General features: G+C 44.5%; 1 protein-coding gene across 3 annotated transcripts in view; it reads left to right on the top strand.

Moving 5' to 3' along the window:
* The first annotated feature begins 330 nt into the window (after positions 1-330).
* FLRT2 (fibronectin leucine rich transmembrane protein 2) overlaps positions 331-15,932 on the top strand; it is a 106,190-nt gene continuing 90,588 nt past the window's right edge. Inside the window, exon 1 of one of the 3 annotated variants that reach the window (XM_003924620.4) lies at positions 331-965. The gene's annotated coding sequence lies outside the window, so the exon portion shown is untranslated. Of the gene's footprint in view, positions 966-3,595; positions 3,674-4,309; positions 4,400-15,932 lie in introns of those variants that run through there. The other 2 variants (XM_074392875.1, XM_074392874.1) reach the window with 2 other exon arrangements.

Below are 15,932 nucleotides of genomic sequence, written 5' to 3'. Positions count from 1 at the left end.
AGTGGGAGGCGGCTTTCCTTGCGGTTTCATTTACACTTGGCATGGGTGGGTGGGCGCCCTCCACAACTCGTCTCGCACAAGGAACACGGTTAAAATGAAATCTATAGCTAGAACCAGCGAATTGTTCTGAATCTTCAAAGTGCAGCTAGGACAGGAAATAATACAGGGTCCGGGGTGTGCGGAGGGGGGTGGAGAGCAGAAAAGTAAAGGAATAAAACCAACTTCGCTGGCAACTTCAATAAATCCGGTAACTGGAGGCAAAAAATAGACTCCGAGGGCTGGGTCTGGTCCGGATGAAACGCTAGGGCTCCTTCCCATCCTTGAGTCTTGGTTGCTGGAAGCCAGCCACGGGCGTCTTGCCACGCGAGTGCCCCTAGACAGCAACACACCCACTGGAAACGCACGTGAACAAAGCTCTCGCCCCCGGGAGCAGCCACCTGCGGTTTTCTGGTCGATCCCAGCTTCTCTAGGGAGCGTCAGGCGCACACAGGGTTAAGTTAGTTCCCTCCCTGGTAGGAGGGAAAGGAGGGGGAGGGGGAAAGCACCACACTGTCTCAGGCTGGGTACCTAGTAGTTAGTTGTACGTTCGAAACCTGTCGCGGTCACTTGAGCGTTTGGCATTATCCATTGTCACCGCGGGGGAACGGGCACTCGAGAAAACAGCGCCAGCAAATCTGCGCGCCAAGGCGCTGCGCTACTCCCTTCCGAGGTGCGCCTCTGCTCCTCCGTCCCGGGTGCCCAGCAGCGGCGAGGCGGCACGTCCGCTGCCGCCGCCGTGTCCACCGAGCCTCGGGACCCAGGGTGGCAGTTCTCAACAATGGGCAGGAGGGACCTCGGCGGCGACCCCTAAAACAATACCATGCTCCGGGAGCCCAGCTGCTGCCGCGCCAGCGTCTTCCCTTCCCACCTCCCTGACCCTGTCGGATTCGGATGAGCCCACTGCGAGCAGAAGACGCAGCCGTCAGGTAAAAGGGGCTGCGGTGCCAGGTGAAGTTTCCAGTAACCGGCCCGAGCTGCTGCTAAGCTGGCACCACGCTGTCTCTTTGGGGGATTTTTTTTTTTTTTTTGAAACAGCGGGAGGTGGTCATCTTAAGTGGGGTGTTCTAGGCTTTGTCTTTCACCTGGAGAGAAAATAGGCAGCTTAGCTCTCTCTCGACTTTAGAGAGAGCTGTCTGCTGGTCGAATTCACCTCCTCTAAGGAGCTTCATAACTGAGTTCTGAGTGAAAACGCAAATTTGCTTGTCTTGTAGATTCATCGATGCTAAATTGAGGTTCCCAGAGCCCCTAACCTTGCCAGAGTCCAGCTTCTTACTTCCCCGATTGAATCTCTTAACTTTCACGAGTAACAATCCTCTCCCCTCCACAAACTGCTGTTAATGTCACCAGCGTTATCAAGCGGTTGTATCTAAAGACACCAGCCTGCTACCGGCTCGTAATCTGGAATAATTAGTAGTTAAACAGATGCGGCGGATACTAATTCCTTTTCCTTCGAGTTAAGAGGGAGGGGGATGGTTTTTCCAAACCAATTCCCTTCCGGCCCTGCTTGTCCTCTTCGGGCTGGCGGGCACTGAGCTGGGGCCATCGCGCCTTTCTAGAGCGTCTGCGGAGGTGGCAAAGACTCGGGGAGCACAAGAGGCGGAATCCGGATCGGGTTCCTTGAGCCGCGTGCGTGGGACGCAGGGAGAGGGGAATAATGCCCCCAGGCGCTGAATGCAGGGGCAAGGAGCCAGCGAGGGTGGCTGGAGCCAGCTGCCACCAACTCTCTGCACCAGCTTCGGGCTTAGGGCCTCCTGGAAAGATCCCTCCGCCGCGCTGACCGCTAAGGGGCTCGCCCCTGCACTTTGAGCCCCGGCGTGGTCTTTTCTCATTTTTAATCAAGCCCAAGATCAAGGTTGCAAGTTAAGGTTGGGGAAAGGAATCCCCGGGGAAAGGAAGCCCCAGAGAAAGGAAGTCATAGGGGAACAGGGTGCCTGAGACGGGCTGGATCCACACTTGACACCCGGGAAACTCTACAGCGTGTGGGGCTCCGGCCAGCAGCAGTTACTCGTGGAGCTGAGGCCACCGCTACTGTCGTCGTTGGAGCTTTGCTCCTGGAACCTCCCAGCAAGATGGCACTCACTGTCTGTTGCCTCCCGATTAGCGCCCCTAGCTGCACCCCTTCTCCCCGGGTTGTGTCACATAGTGTGGGGAGAAGACGGGCTAAGTAAATGTAAGTCTACGCGCTTTCCTAGTCACCTTTGCATAATGCAATAGGAACAGCGACCTGCACTCACCAACGGGGTAGTGTGTGCGCGTGTGTGAGCGCGTGTGCCAGCGTGCGTCTCCGCGCGGGCGTGCGTCTGGGTGGATCCTTGCGTGGCTTCGGAGGCAAATCGGGCGTTTCTTCAAGTCTTCTCAACATGATTTAGGCTCTCAGATACGTGGAGGCGGTAGACGCAACAGGGATGCGAAGGAAATAAAAAACAATTGGGGAAGTAGTGCCAAGTTACTAAGGCTTTGAACTGAGGACGAGGAGGGCGGTCGCGCCTGGGGCGCGTCCGGAAATCATCTTCTGCCAGTGGCGGCCAACGCCCCAGTTCAACTCTTCTTCGGGGAGAGCTGAGTGGATCCCTTGGGGGGTTGGTCCTGGGCTAGTTTAAAACTCTCGGGTTGCATCTCGCGTGGCCCCACAGACGGCGCGTCTCGCCGTAGTTTTGGCGCGGGCTCGTTCTCCCTCTTCTGTTCAGATTGAGCCTCACCGGACTTGTTACAACATGACAGCAACTTACTGGAGGCAGGAGGAGAAGCATGAAATGAGACGAGAAAACCAAAAGCATCTCTTCCTCACGAAAAAGAGGCGTGCACCTGTTTTTGTTTGTTTGTTTTTTACATTTCACTTTAATCTTTGGAAAGAGATTGCGAAGTGGAACGTTGCCTGTACACAAATCAGGCTGCTTAGCTGTCAAGACTGTTTCCTAATTTTTAGGCTGAATCTCTGGTTGTCCGCTGCAGTCTATGGGGAAATTTAACAGCGCTTTTGCCAGAAGCAGCCAGGGTGAAGGAGGAAAGTGGGGGTGTTTAAAATAATCCTATTAAATTCTGGATTATTCCCCCAGTTAAAGTCATTTAAGAAGGTTCAGGATGAGGGAACTAGTGATGGGGTGAGGAGTGGGGAGCACATCACCAAGGTTGCCTGCATTTGAAATAACGCCATTTTGGTTGAGAGGTCTGCTAGATTTTACCCTCTAATCTCACGTTTCCATCATTTCTCAGTGTCTAAGTCATAGATTCTACGGCTTGGCAGTACAACATTAAGCAGGCATGGGGAAAAGCGCCTTTCAGGGTTCAGATGGTGACATTATCCCTAAGGGCTGGTGGTAGGGACGGCCTGTGCCGGGTGGAGAGAGAGAAGGTCAGAGTGGCATCTGCCCTGTTAGCCCGGCTCTCTGCAACACTTTTCAGAGACGACAGGGTTAAAAGCCAAGTCTGACTTCGCCTCTTGGAAATCGCTGGGTAGCAGCCGCGCCTCCCAAGCATTCTTTAAACCAGAAAAGTGGGAGGGACTCCGGGAGAGAGGGAGGGAATGAGGGAGGGAGAGAAAGAGGGCTCTAGGAGGCGAGCGCGCCAGAGCGCGAGGGACGGAGGGAGAGGAGGAGCGCGGGAGCTGCGGAGGCGATCCCGCGAATTCATTACTGTAAACATCTCCGGGGGTGTCAGGAGGGGTGGGGGTGGGGGCCGCGGCGCCTACATTAGCCCGGCCGTGTCGGATTGAGGCAGCAGTGTGGTCGGAGCAGCCTCCAGACCCACGCCGGGCGGGCGCAGCACTTGGAGCGAGCCCCGCGCCCGCCCCCGCGCAGCGCCGCACGCCCGGCTCCGCGCTCTCCTCACTCGCGCGTCGGAGGAGCGCCCGCCTCGCTCTCACGCCGAGTCCCGGGATCCTCCAAATCTGAGGAGCTCCGGTGCCGCGGGGCCGCTTTCCGTCGCCTTCCCCACTAGCCGTACTTCTTTTGGGGTTCGTTGGCTCGGCGCAGCGGAGAGGGGGAGGTGGAGGAGGAGAGAAGGCTGGGGCCGCGGCGGCCGGAGCCGAGAGAAAGTGGCATGCCCGAACCCTGGAGACGGAGGTGGCGGAGGACGGGGGAAGACGATGCCGCAGCTCCGTAGGGGACGTAGGCGAGAGCGAGCGAGGCGTGCTGGGCGCCCCGGCGCCGGCCCGCTGCGGGGAGGCGCGCGCTGCTCTGAGGCTCCGGCCTCCGCACCCCCGCACCTCGACGCTGCGGGCGACAGGGCTCGGCTCCAGCAGCCGCCGCCGTCGCCGCCGCCGCCACCCGGAGGACCCAGCAAAAGTTTGGATCTGGGGGAGGGCGCGGCGCTGAGCGGGATTACCACCAGGGCTGGAAGGAGACCTCAAGAACCTTCGCAGGTAAAGCGCGCCCCCACCCTCTCCTTCCAAGCCGGGCGGCTGGGCTCCCACTTCCTCCCAGAGCCTTTCCTGTCCTCGCGCGTCTGGCGGAAAGTAAGAGGGAGGCGAAGTTCCAGGTCCCGGGGATGGGCACCGAGCGCTGGCAGATCTCTAGTCACGTTAGAGGGGCAGCTGTACGGACAGGCAGACCCTCCCTCCCCCATCAATGGATGAGAACCCTCGGTCCCAGCTGGTGCCACATCTTGTAGCTCTTTGGAAATTTGGTATGCGAATTCAGGGGCTTTTAGCATTCTTCAGTCCAGAGAAATGGTTCATGGCGTTCACTTACCGCATCGCCCCCGCGTTCACACTCTTACCCTGTTTGGAATTTTTTAAAAATGATTTGAGCCCATTCCCTACTCGCCTGCTTCGTTTAGCTGGACAGCAAATTCAGGGGTGAAAAAAGCTGCAAGCAAAGAGGAGAAAATGCCCTTTCCCCGTTGGACATCCCTGAAGTCCTCCTTCACTCCCTTTAGCTTCTGGCGTCTTAAAATAGGAACTTTAGAAGTTACATATTCATTGAGGGGTGAGGTGAAACGTGTTAGCTGTTGGTGATAGGAATTTGCCACGATTATCCGTGTGCGTTTGTGTGTGTGCGTGTGTTTGGGGGAGGGGGTTGGCGGTGTTGCAGAGAGGCGGAATTTTTCTTGGTGGCCTGACGCGCAATTGTCCCAGGGTAGTGAGCGGCCGCGTGTGTGCATTGAGGCGGGGGCCGCGGAGAGAAGACGGTCACGTTTCCCGAACAGCAGCATTACTTAAGCTAAGAAAATAGCTGCAGCTGACTCCAAAAGCAAAAAGATTCCAGCCCCAACTCCCCGACGCCCCCTTTCCCCCAACTGAGTTTTTAGTTTCAAAGCAGCTCTCCGCCTTTGCTGCTGCTATCTTTATTATGATCATTATTTATTCACCTGGAAACTCATCCTGTCTTCTCTTGTGGATGGGAATCAGTCTTGAAGAACTGTTGATTAATTTTAGTAAGGGAATCTCTTGTGAAGCTTACAGTTAGCTAACCAAGTGCAAGGTACAAATCCGTGTAGCTCTCGCAAGAGTGCAAGGTGCTGATTAGATTTCTTTACATGCTGTATTTGCTATGCAAAGCCTCTTCTAAATGGGATCTATTGCTCCCCACTCAGCTGGGAGGCTCCTTAATCACACTGGGTTTCAGGGCGCTTTGGAGCATGTCCACTCTCTCACGGGCTTATTGCTAAATTTTTATGTCTTACTCCTCACAGCCAAAAGCTAATACGAAAGCTGGCTTCTATATCAGACCTATATAATCGGTAGACTTAACCGGTATGACCTTACTAAATATCCAATGAGAAAGCCCCCCAAACATTTTTGAGGTAAATAGAATGCAGATTGGCGTTTGTCCAGGGATCTATTAGGCTGTTGCAATGTGAATGTAAAATTTTAGGTCAGTATTGGACGTGTTAGAACTAGATTCTTATTTATTTTCATCACTGAACAACACGGGCCAGCTACCTACGATGGGAAGGCCACCAGCCACCATATTAGCAGAGAATCAATCTGGGTAATACGCATACCATGAAAAGTTGCTTCTTTATCCACAACGTTATTGCTTCAGCGTTATTACCCTCTCCTTGAAAGCCTGAAACAGGATAGGGTTAAACCATTTAAGGATGTTTGATAATCACCGAATACAATGCAACACCATACTGTCATGTCGAGTTGCAAATATCTTTGACTGGAGGAGGTTGGAAGATGAAATTTCAAACATTATTCCATGTCTCTGCCAGTAGATACAAGAAATTGTAGAAAGGAATTGGGCTAGCTGTACCGTAGCAGAACCTATTACAAACCTAACACGGAAGGAATGCTGTTTTTTCTTTTTTCTTTTTTTTTTTTTTTTGCCCAAGTCTTAACACTTCAGTAGTTTCATTGCAGTTTTAGAAATTCCAGGGGATGCTTTTAGCAGAAGAAAGTAGATTCCCAAATGACACCATGCTGGGCTACCCTGGAATCCCCAAAGCAGTCCTGGCTTTTCCTGTATGCTAGGTTTCAGATGATGTGATCCTATCCGAGTTTGACTTTGACCGGCTGAATCTAATTTGAACCCTCTCTGATGCCCGTTACATTTATATTCTGGCCTGCTGGAGAGTTTGATTTAGGATTTAGACATATCTCCCTAGAGCAACTTTATATTTTCCCATTTTGAAGCTGTAGTTTCAAGAAAGGCTCAAGTATGTACAAGTCCAGGAGCTTTATTCTGTAGAGACCCAGTGTGAACATCTGATCTAGTTTGACTCTTGAGCTTTGTACTTTACATGGAAGAATTCCTGCTTCTGCGATCTGAAGCCTCTGAAGTTGAAAAACAGCAAGAGTGCCCGGCGGCTTTTGGTTTTGCTCTCTGTTTGGAAGATTCCAAAAAGGTCAAGGTGATGTAATATTTGTATTCAGGTCAGACTTTTTTGGATAATCATCTTTTGATATATTTAATTTCAATTCAAGCTCAGTTTTCACTAGATTACATTAATAACTTTGTGGTTTCTGCCACAGTGATTCAAATTCAGTCCATTAGTGACCTCTATCTGTGAGAAGTGAATACTCATTGTTTTTTTTTCCTTCTCATCGGAGTCTGCAGATGATGTAGGGGGTGCTGGGGGTGAATCCCAACAGCTTTGTAGTTCTTTCTGGATATTGCAGTTTACCTGATTTGATTTTTCTAATATGGAGTTCAATATGGATAATGACATTTAATTACAGTAATAAAAATGTTATGGGCTAATAGAGAGGCAACTAAATGGTTATTCCATATAGCATTGACAATGTGCTCAACATCAATAAAACACCAGAGCTATCCACTGCCAATGAAGGGATTGTACAGTCAGACTGACTATTGTTTTGGGATTCACAATGCTGCTGAACGTAAGTGAAATTTTATTGCTCCTAAGTGCTTACATAACAGGGGAAACTTGAGACCAGCTCAGAATATGTATGTGGTAACTAGACTTCATGGTAGCTGTGTGTATCTGTCTTTAAATTCAGCTGTGCTTCTACTCTGAACTTATGGAACAGATCAAAGAGTGTGAGCAGAGTATTTATAAACAGATGGTCCTTTTAAGGAGACTTTAAAAATTGGATTCCTAATCCAGGTTTGTCTTGTGAGGGTTTTCAAATAGAAATTTCAATTTTAGTCGATTATTTTTTAAATGCTAATTGAAGACAAAGTTTACTGAATTTCTTAGGTGGGTGGATACCATTATCTGACATTTTCCAGATGGTTTTTGATCTAGTAGTGTTTGGGGATATGGAATTTTTAGGAGGTTTTCTTTCTTTTCCCTTGGGCAATTTTTACACAAAGGACTTTTTTAAGACTAGCTGTGATTATTATTTAAGTTAAACAATCACTATCGTACTTCAGCCAACTTTCTTACCTTTTCTAGTCTCCGGATTGCTTTTGTGCAATTATATCTTTCCTTTAAAACTACATGTCTCGAGTGAAGTATCAGTATGCTTTTACTTTTTTCAGTAATAAAGGACCTCCAATTAAGTATCTGTTTATAATAAAACATACACACACACACACACACACATACACACATACACACACACATACACACACATACACACACACATACACACACACACACATACACACACACACACATACACACACATACACACACATACACACACATACACACACACACACATACACACACACATACACACACACATACACACACACACACACATACACACACACACACACACACACATACACACACACACCCCTCAAGAACCATTTTAAGACAGAGATTCTTTTCAAGGTTTTAAGTATGTTCCATTTTTAAAGGCTATGAAACAAATATTGTAATAAAAATATCCTGTGTTCTGATGAATACAGAGACTTATTTCAGTCTCATGGAACAGTAAAACACTGTATTAGTAAAACAATCAGTGGTATTTTGAGTACACGGTCAAAATCTGTTAGAACCTTCATGTTTTTTCTTTTTTTCTTCCTTGGCGAATTTCACATCTACTGGTCTTTTTGGTTTTCTTTGATTTCTTCGACTGTGGCTCTTTGAAGTGATTCAAAATTAAACAGTAGCTACTTTTTCAGGGAAATTCATCATGTTATGTTCGGGATTCCAGAAGAGTTAATGAAGCAGAAAAAGTCCTGTAAAATATCTTTCTAAAAGAAGTCCTTCTCTTGCAAGCTTCCCACTTACTGGCCTCCTGTACTATTTGCAGTGAATTGGAACTTCGTTATTTATTTTTCAAATACCACCTCTAACTTAATTTAATGTAGGATGTGTTTCTGCGAAAGTGTGCAGTGCCATGTGTCTTGAATTGCCCAAACAAAGCAGTGTCATTGTTACGTACGGATCTGTTAATAAGGGAAGGTCAGAAAAAATATCTTTATGTAATTTGGGAAGTCAAAAGGGCACGTTCATGATTCTCAAATGCTGGTCAGTTATTTTACTAATACTTAATAAGGACATACTTTTTCTGGAAGTTTAATGGTTAAAGACCTCAGCCATTTTTGAAGCATTCGCAAAATAAATCTCTGGAGCTAATACGAATCGTTAGATGCTCATTAGAACCCAGCAGTTTTCCCCCCTCCTTTGTTCCCAGGTTGCTTTTAAGGGAATGTGCAAGAAACTTGGAAAAATGTCTTCTGTGCCCTTCGGTTCACAAGTCATATTGTTACATTTCAGTACTCTTTATTAGAGCTTTCAAGACACAGGTAAAAGAATCTTCCATCTGAATCCTTTTGAGAACCTGAGGGCTTTTGGATTTAAATCCGTTGAAAAAATATCAGGTCCCAAAGTTTATAGATGATATTAGACCTCAGAACAATTGAAACCAACTTCAGCAGGAAGCAAAAGAACAGCAGCTCCTAAAATTGGTTCACAAATACACTGTCCATTGAAGTCAACAGAGGTCATATGGCTGAATGGAAAACATTAGATGCATGTCAGTCCTGAAATAAGTTCACATGCTGGTGTCACTCTAACCCCAGCTGCCTCTACATGTCACTTTCCTCAGAATCCAGCATCGAATAGTTTCCGCTCCCATTTTGCTCCCAAAATGGTACTCAAGTACTTAGACAAAGGAAATAATGCAATAAATTGTAATATTCCTCATATCTATTAGACAAAGTGGAGGTCAGAGGTTAGCGGAATAGTTTGGGTGCATTTGGGCCATAGAGGTTCCAGGGAGCTCCTTTGAAGATTGATTTTGAAAACACATTCATACCCGCCCTCGTCACTCCTGGCCCTTACATTTTCAAATTCTCACATCCAGGATTTCATTAATTTCTCACAACTGCCTCTGAATTGATACAGAAAAATCCTGCCTGCCTCACTTCTGATTGGATAACTGGAGCCACAAAGAAGTTAAGCGTTACTAAGGCTGTGCATTTTACGTTTGATTATATAGATGTAGAATTCTGGAGATACAGTTGAGAAGTTCCATTCTTTATGCAACCACCCAAAATGATGAGATTTATTTGTTTTGTTAGTTTTTGTTAGAACAGTTAAAAAAATTGCAAGCCTACAAATATTTAGATTTAAAATAATAGCATTTCAGTCTTCAGCATTAGATTGGACTTCAAGTTTGCCTGTTCTGAATGAGTATAATCCTATGATGTAGGTATCTGGCACTTTAACTGTGGTGAGGAGTGAGAAATAAATGAGATTGCTTTGGGGGGAAAGAAGAAAACCTGCATTCTCATGTCAACATACTTCTTTCTACATTCAACCTTGAATGAATTACTTAATCTCCTGGAGACTTAATTTCCTCTCTACAGAGTTCAGCAGAGTTGTTGAGAGGTCACATAAGATTAATGTGCGTGAAAATACCTTGATAACAATACAGTGTTATATTCCCATAAAGAGGCATTATTCAAATTGATAACATTTATCACTGCATGCCTGTCTTGTGCTGTGATAGACTAGGTTTTGTATAAATAAGATGGTAACCAAGACAGAGTCCTGCCTTTCAGAGCTTTCGCTCTTAGGGGTTCAAGGGATATCGTCTAACCAGTACAGTGTCTGGTGGCTCCTGCATCATTTCTTCCATTCAGTTAATGATAGATTATCTCCTTTTCTGGGTTTGTGCTATTTTGATGAAAGTATCCATCTTAAGGAGAAAGGATAATTAGGGCGAGTTGAGTTCGAGTGTCAGACTTTTCCTTTGACAGCTTGGCTTGATTTGGAAATCGAATTTTGAGGATTCTTTTGGGGAGAAAAATATCATCAGTGTTTCCTAAAATGAAGTTGTTTCTCCTTTTGGCTGGATTTACACTTAAGCCATCCACATTACCTTTTGCAAACACACACCAATAGAAACACAGTGATTTTTAAAAAAATTCTCTTTTGCAAAATAAGGCAGGCTAGTGCAAAGAGTCTTTTTAGTAGTTTGGCAGACCTCCTCAACCCATTCCCAGTGAATAGAAAGACGATTTATTATGAAACCAACATATATTCCAAAGCTTGGCTTTATTTTGCTGTTGTTAGTGTCATTAAACCCTGTGGAACAGTTCCTTGCAGTGTATTTCTGCATGTTTTGTTCATTTCTGTTTTTACTATTGTCAAATCTGAGACACTTAATTTTAAATGTTCCAAGAGTGAGCATGTTTATTTCATTTTGCTGAATCGTTTACCTTTAGGCCTTGGTAAAGGTTAATTCTTAATTGTTTTTGTGTTGCGTAGTTGAAGACTTCAGAAAACACATGCCTTTGTGAAATCTATATTTATAAAATATGTGGTTGGATCCTGATTCTTGGCCAAAATGAATATTTCTTTCAGTGATTTGGGTTATGAAGTCCATATCCAACAACATTCTTTTCAATCTCTGATTTGCTATTGTCAGAGTTCTGATACTTGCTTTTTTAATTTTTTTAAAGTTGATAAGAATTTTAGCAGTGTATTATAAAGTATGTGGTCACAGAACTGTATTTTAACATGAAAAATTACTTGCATAGTTTGGCAAAATTAAATACTTTTTGTACTGGCAGTGCTGAATGATATAATATTTGAAAGAAGAAAATATTTACTAGTACTTTGAAGAGGTCTACTAATAAAATGAGAAGCATCTGCAGGTATATATGTGGGGAATTAGTATGTGTTTATATCTGTGAAATGCACCAACAAATATAAGTCTTATGTACTATGGGGAGGAAGTACTGTTACACCCTGAAGCTAGGTGATGCCAGCTTAGCCCATAGGTCTTTAATGTGGTAGAAATAATGATATAACCCAATTAGTTCTTAATTGGTGGTTTTCTTCTCCAAATAGGTCTTAGGGAAACTGTAAATGAAGAAAAGCTACAAAATACAATCAGAAAAAAATATTTAGGTATGACTGTCCTGATCTTCATAAAGGAGATAGTCTTGTGGAGACTTCATCAAATGGTGATGAAAACTTGTTCATTCAGGAGACGATTTTTGGCACTAACTGTGTACCGGGAGTAGAGTAAGAAGGGACAGGCCAAGAGTAGGTAAGGCATGATCCCTCCACTTGAGGCCAGCCAGGCTGGTGAGCAGAAAGGTAGACAAAAAACCTGAATGCTTTGCAGTTTTACACAAGATTGAAGAGAGTGCAGTCAACACTACGTGTGCCAGAAATGCATAGTGTTAGTCAAAAGCACTCTTCATTTGGAGATGGACAGTCCTGGGCTCTAATGCTAGTTCCGTGACTTGTTAATTTTGTAAGCTTGACCAAATTTTTAAATGTGTTTTATTGTCTTCTCAAGTAGAAAATGGAGGGAAAGACTAGAGCTATTCATCAGAGGATTGAGATAATTATTTAAAATGTCTACCTGTTCTGGCACATAGTAGAGGCCTAATGAATGCTGACTGCAGGTAGGTCCTTCTGTCTCCAAATAGATAATGATTTCATTGTGTTACCTTTACCTTCTACTGACCTGTCTCAGTTTCAGGAATCAGCTGGATCCTCAGTTGACCTGTCTCAGTTTGGGGAATCCTACCTAAGTTGGACTTTATTTGTTCATTGAAAGCATAGCCAGGCCGGGCACAGTGGCTCAAGACTGTAATCCCAGCACTTTGGGAGGCTGAGGCGGGTGGATCACGAGGTCAAGAGATCGAGACCATCCTGCTCAACATGGTGAAACCCTGTCTCTACTAAAAATACAAAAATTAGCTGGGCACGGTGGTGCGTGCCTGTAATCCCAGCTACTCAGTAGGCTGAAGCTGGAGAATTGCCTGAACCCAGGAGGTGGAGGTTGCAGTGAGCCGAGATTGCGCCATTGCACTCCAGCCTGGGCAACAAGAGCGAAACTCCATCTCAAAAAAAAGAAAAAAAAAAAAAAAGGAAAGCATAGCCTTTGAGGCAATTAAGAGGTTTACCCCCATGGCTTCTACCTCACAGCCATGTATGCTTCTACCAATGGCCAGTGCCTGCAGCTTCCAAGAAGTCCCATGTCTAGACTTTGACACTGAGCTCAGTGAGCTGTGATCATTATGTCTTTGCCACAGTACAGAGACTTTTATCAAAATGAATTTTAAAAACTTGTCTCACACAATTCACTTTATACATGACTCTTAGCAGAGCCATGAAAATAATTTGTTGTAGAAGATTAACATGTAAATTATTGTTATGCTTGCTTAAGGCTTATTCTATTCTTGTAGAATGATTATACCTTGCTGTGGACGTTAGCATCAGAATGATACTCTTGGGCTGTTAGTTGAGTGTGGAACTATTTCTTTGAGAAGATAATTTTCAACTAAGTAAAGGAACTTCTTACTATTTCTAATGCAGATACTTATGAACAAATAGCAGTGCTCAGATGTCCTGGTAAAAATACGTGGTACTGGGGTCTTTTTCATTTATCATTATAATTGCATGTGTGTATAATATAATTTCTGTGTTTCGCTCAACATTTGAGATTTTCTCCTGTTTTTTTCAACACCATGAATCTGTAAATTTATGGATGTAGGAAAGCTATATTTAACAAGATGTTAAACATGCCCCAGACCTCCAAGCTAGGAAACACATAGGCTTTTTCTGTTAAGATCACATAATATATAATGTAATATATACATATAATTAATCAAATTGGACCTGAGAGAAGCAGGCACTAGAGTATATTTTGTAAGCTGTTAACATCTTAGTAAGTAGCTTCTGAACCAACATTCAACCCAACATAAAACAAAAAGGCCTTGTTTTGCTACTTTAGGAAATGTAAGAGAGATTAAAATTCTTTGGGAAATGGTTTTAAAAAGTATTTTTGTACTCAGATAGGCAAAGAACAAGTCCAATGGTGCTGACAGCAATGGAATTTAAAACTGGATTCTAATAATCTCTGACTCCTGAAGGAATGCTACTCAGACATCCGTTTGAGTCACGAGCCCGTAACTGAGGATTTGACAAAGACTGAGTCCTCACTGTGCCAGGCACCATGCTAAGTTCTGTGCTAGGCTCTTGGGATACTCTTTCAGACAAGACTTCGTCCCTCCTCACAGAGAAATCTGATAGGTTGGCCTGTAGTGACTCTTTTCTAAACTTGGCCTATCTGCTTGAATTAACTGAAGGAGCTGGTTAGAAACACAGATTCCTGGGCCAACAAGAAGAACCTGAAGTCCAACTTCCTGTAACCATCAACACATTAAGCCATATACGTTTAGAATTTATTGTAATCTTCTCATGGTCTTTGCTGTACCCAGCGTGTAAATCGTGAAGACTAAGGTGAATCCTGTTTTGGTGGAGATTCTGAAATCAATCTGAGATGAAACCTGGGAATGTGAGTTCTTGAAAGCTCCCATTATTGGAAATCACTGAGCTAGATGGTTTTTACAATTGTTTTCTGACCTGGAGAATCAGTGGTTTTTATAGTTGTCTGATTTATAGTTACTTGTGTGTTTCTGAGTGTTTTTCTGTGTGTTCTGCCACATAGAACATACTGCTCAATTTATGTCCATCTTCTAGAAAAGTACCTTCAGAGAGGGCAGATATCAGGGCTGGCATCCCTCTTCTCTTGGTAGCGGCAGTCTCCTGTACATTCCTCCCCACCATCAGCATCCCCTAAACCATTGTACTGTTCTTGGTGTCCCCAGAGTTAATTTCCTAAAAAAAATTAATAAATCATATCATACTCCTTTGGAAACCTACCTCTTGTATCCCCTACACTTCTGGATAAAGCGCATCAAAACTTATTATCATGCCATGTGAGATCCATGACATTCTGGATCTCAAACCACTCCTCAGACCTTATTGTTCAGCCCCCATTTCCTGTACCCTCGTGTCAAAGATGGTGAGGCGTGGGCCTCTTGAAACTTTGCCTTTCTCATTCTGTATACCATCTACCTAGAACATGATCGCTTACTCTCCATTTGGCAAACTCTTCCTTTAAGACGCACGTGGATGACACTTTTCCCTCCTGGTCACTCCTTCCTCTGGGCTTCTATAGTGTTTTGTTTGAAACTTAATTGGTTCTCTGTTTGTGTTGCGTTATAAAATGTGTCTGCTTGCATGTCCATCTCTCTCATTAGTCTTTAGGAACGTTGGCTCATTCATTTCATCTCCGTGGTGCTAACAAAGTTGTCCAATGTACCACATTCTGCGAAAATCTGAGTTAGGAAATGGAATAGCACTGGCCAGACCTGGAGCACTAGAAGATCTTTATAATCTAGTGAGAATGACTGCTTCCTCAGAAGTCCTTTTTTGTTTCTATAGATTGATTGCCCAATGGAGGGGGAAATACCCTGAGCAGGTTTGTCAGACAAATGTTGGCTGGTTAACCCAACCCTGATCAGCAGCAACCTTTCCAAACCACACATGAGGCAATTCAGATGTCACACTGGATAGATCTGTTTAAAGAAACAATAATTTCGCTCGATGCTACGCCTTTCTTGGCACTGAGTAAAACTGTTGGTTAAGTAGATGCTCACGCAGATGTGGCTTTCCACAGAATGAGAAATTAAACTCTTAACATTAACTTTGTGTATCTGTCTTCGTGTAATTAATAAGAGCAAAGCAAAGCACTTGTGAAACTTTTTGCATTTGCTCTCTGTTTTTTTATTTTTTGCTTGTTATTACTTTGTTTATTTCATCCTAGTCACATTATTCCTGATGGAGGCCTCTCAGGACTCAGGGCTCTCCAGAGAAGGGAAAAAAAGACTAGAAATCACAGCTTCTTAATTTGGTTCCACAAAACAAGATCCCCCTTAGTCTTCATGATTTGAACATTGAGCACAGCAAAGAGCATGGGAAGGCTACAATAAATTCTAAATTTGTATGGTTTAATGTGTTGATGGTTACAGGAAGGTGGACTTTAGGTTCTTCTTGTTGGCCAAAAGAAAATTTTAACAATACTTTGCTAAGTTTCCTGGTTAATTATCATCTGATGGACAAAGGTGACTTGCATGCAAGTGATGTGTTTGCAAACACACATTAAACACACTCCAATCCCTTCCTCCCCTTTTTTCAACAAAACTTTCAGTGGCCGAAAAAAGTAGAAGAGTATAGAGCAGCATAGTTTGATATGCCCATATAGTTTGATATGCCTT

The sequence above is a fragment of the Saimiri boliviensis genome, chromosome 2 (genome assembly GCF_048565385.1).
Source record: "Saimiri boliviensis isolate mSaiBol1 chromosome 2, mSaiBol1.pri, whole genome shotgun sequence".
Classification (NCBI taxonomy): Eukaryota; Metazoa; Chordata; class Mammalia; order Primates; family Cebidae; genus Saimiri; species Saimiri boliviensis.
This window is presented reverse-complemented; position numbering and strand designations above follow the sequence as displayed.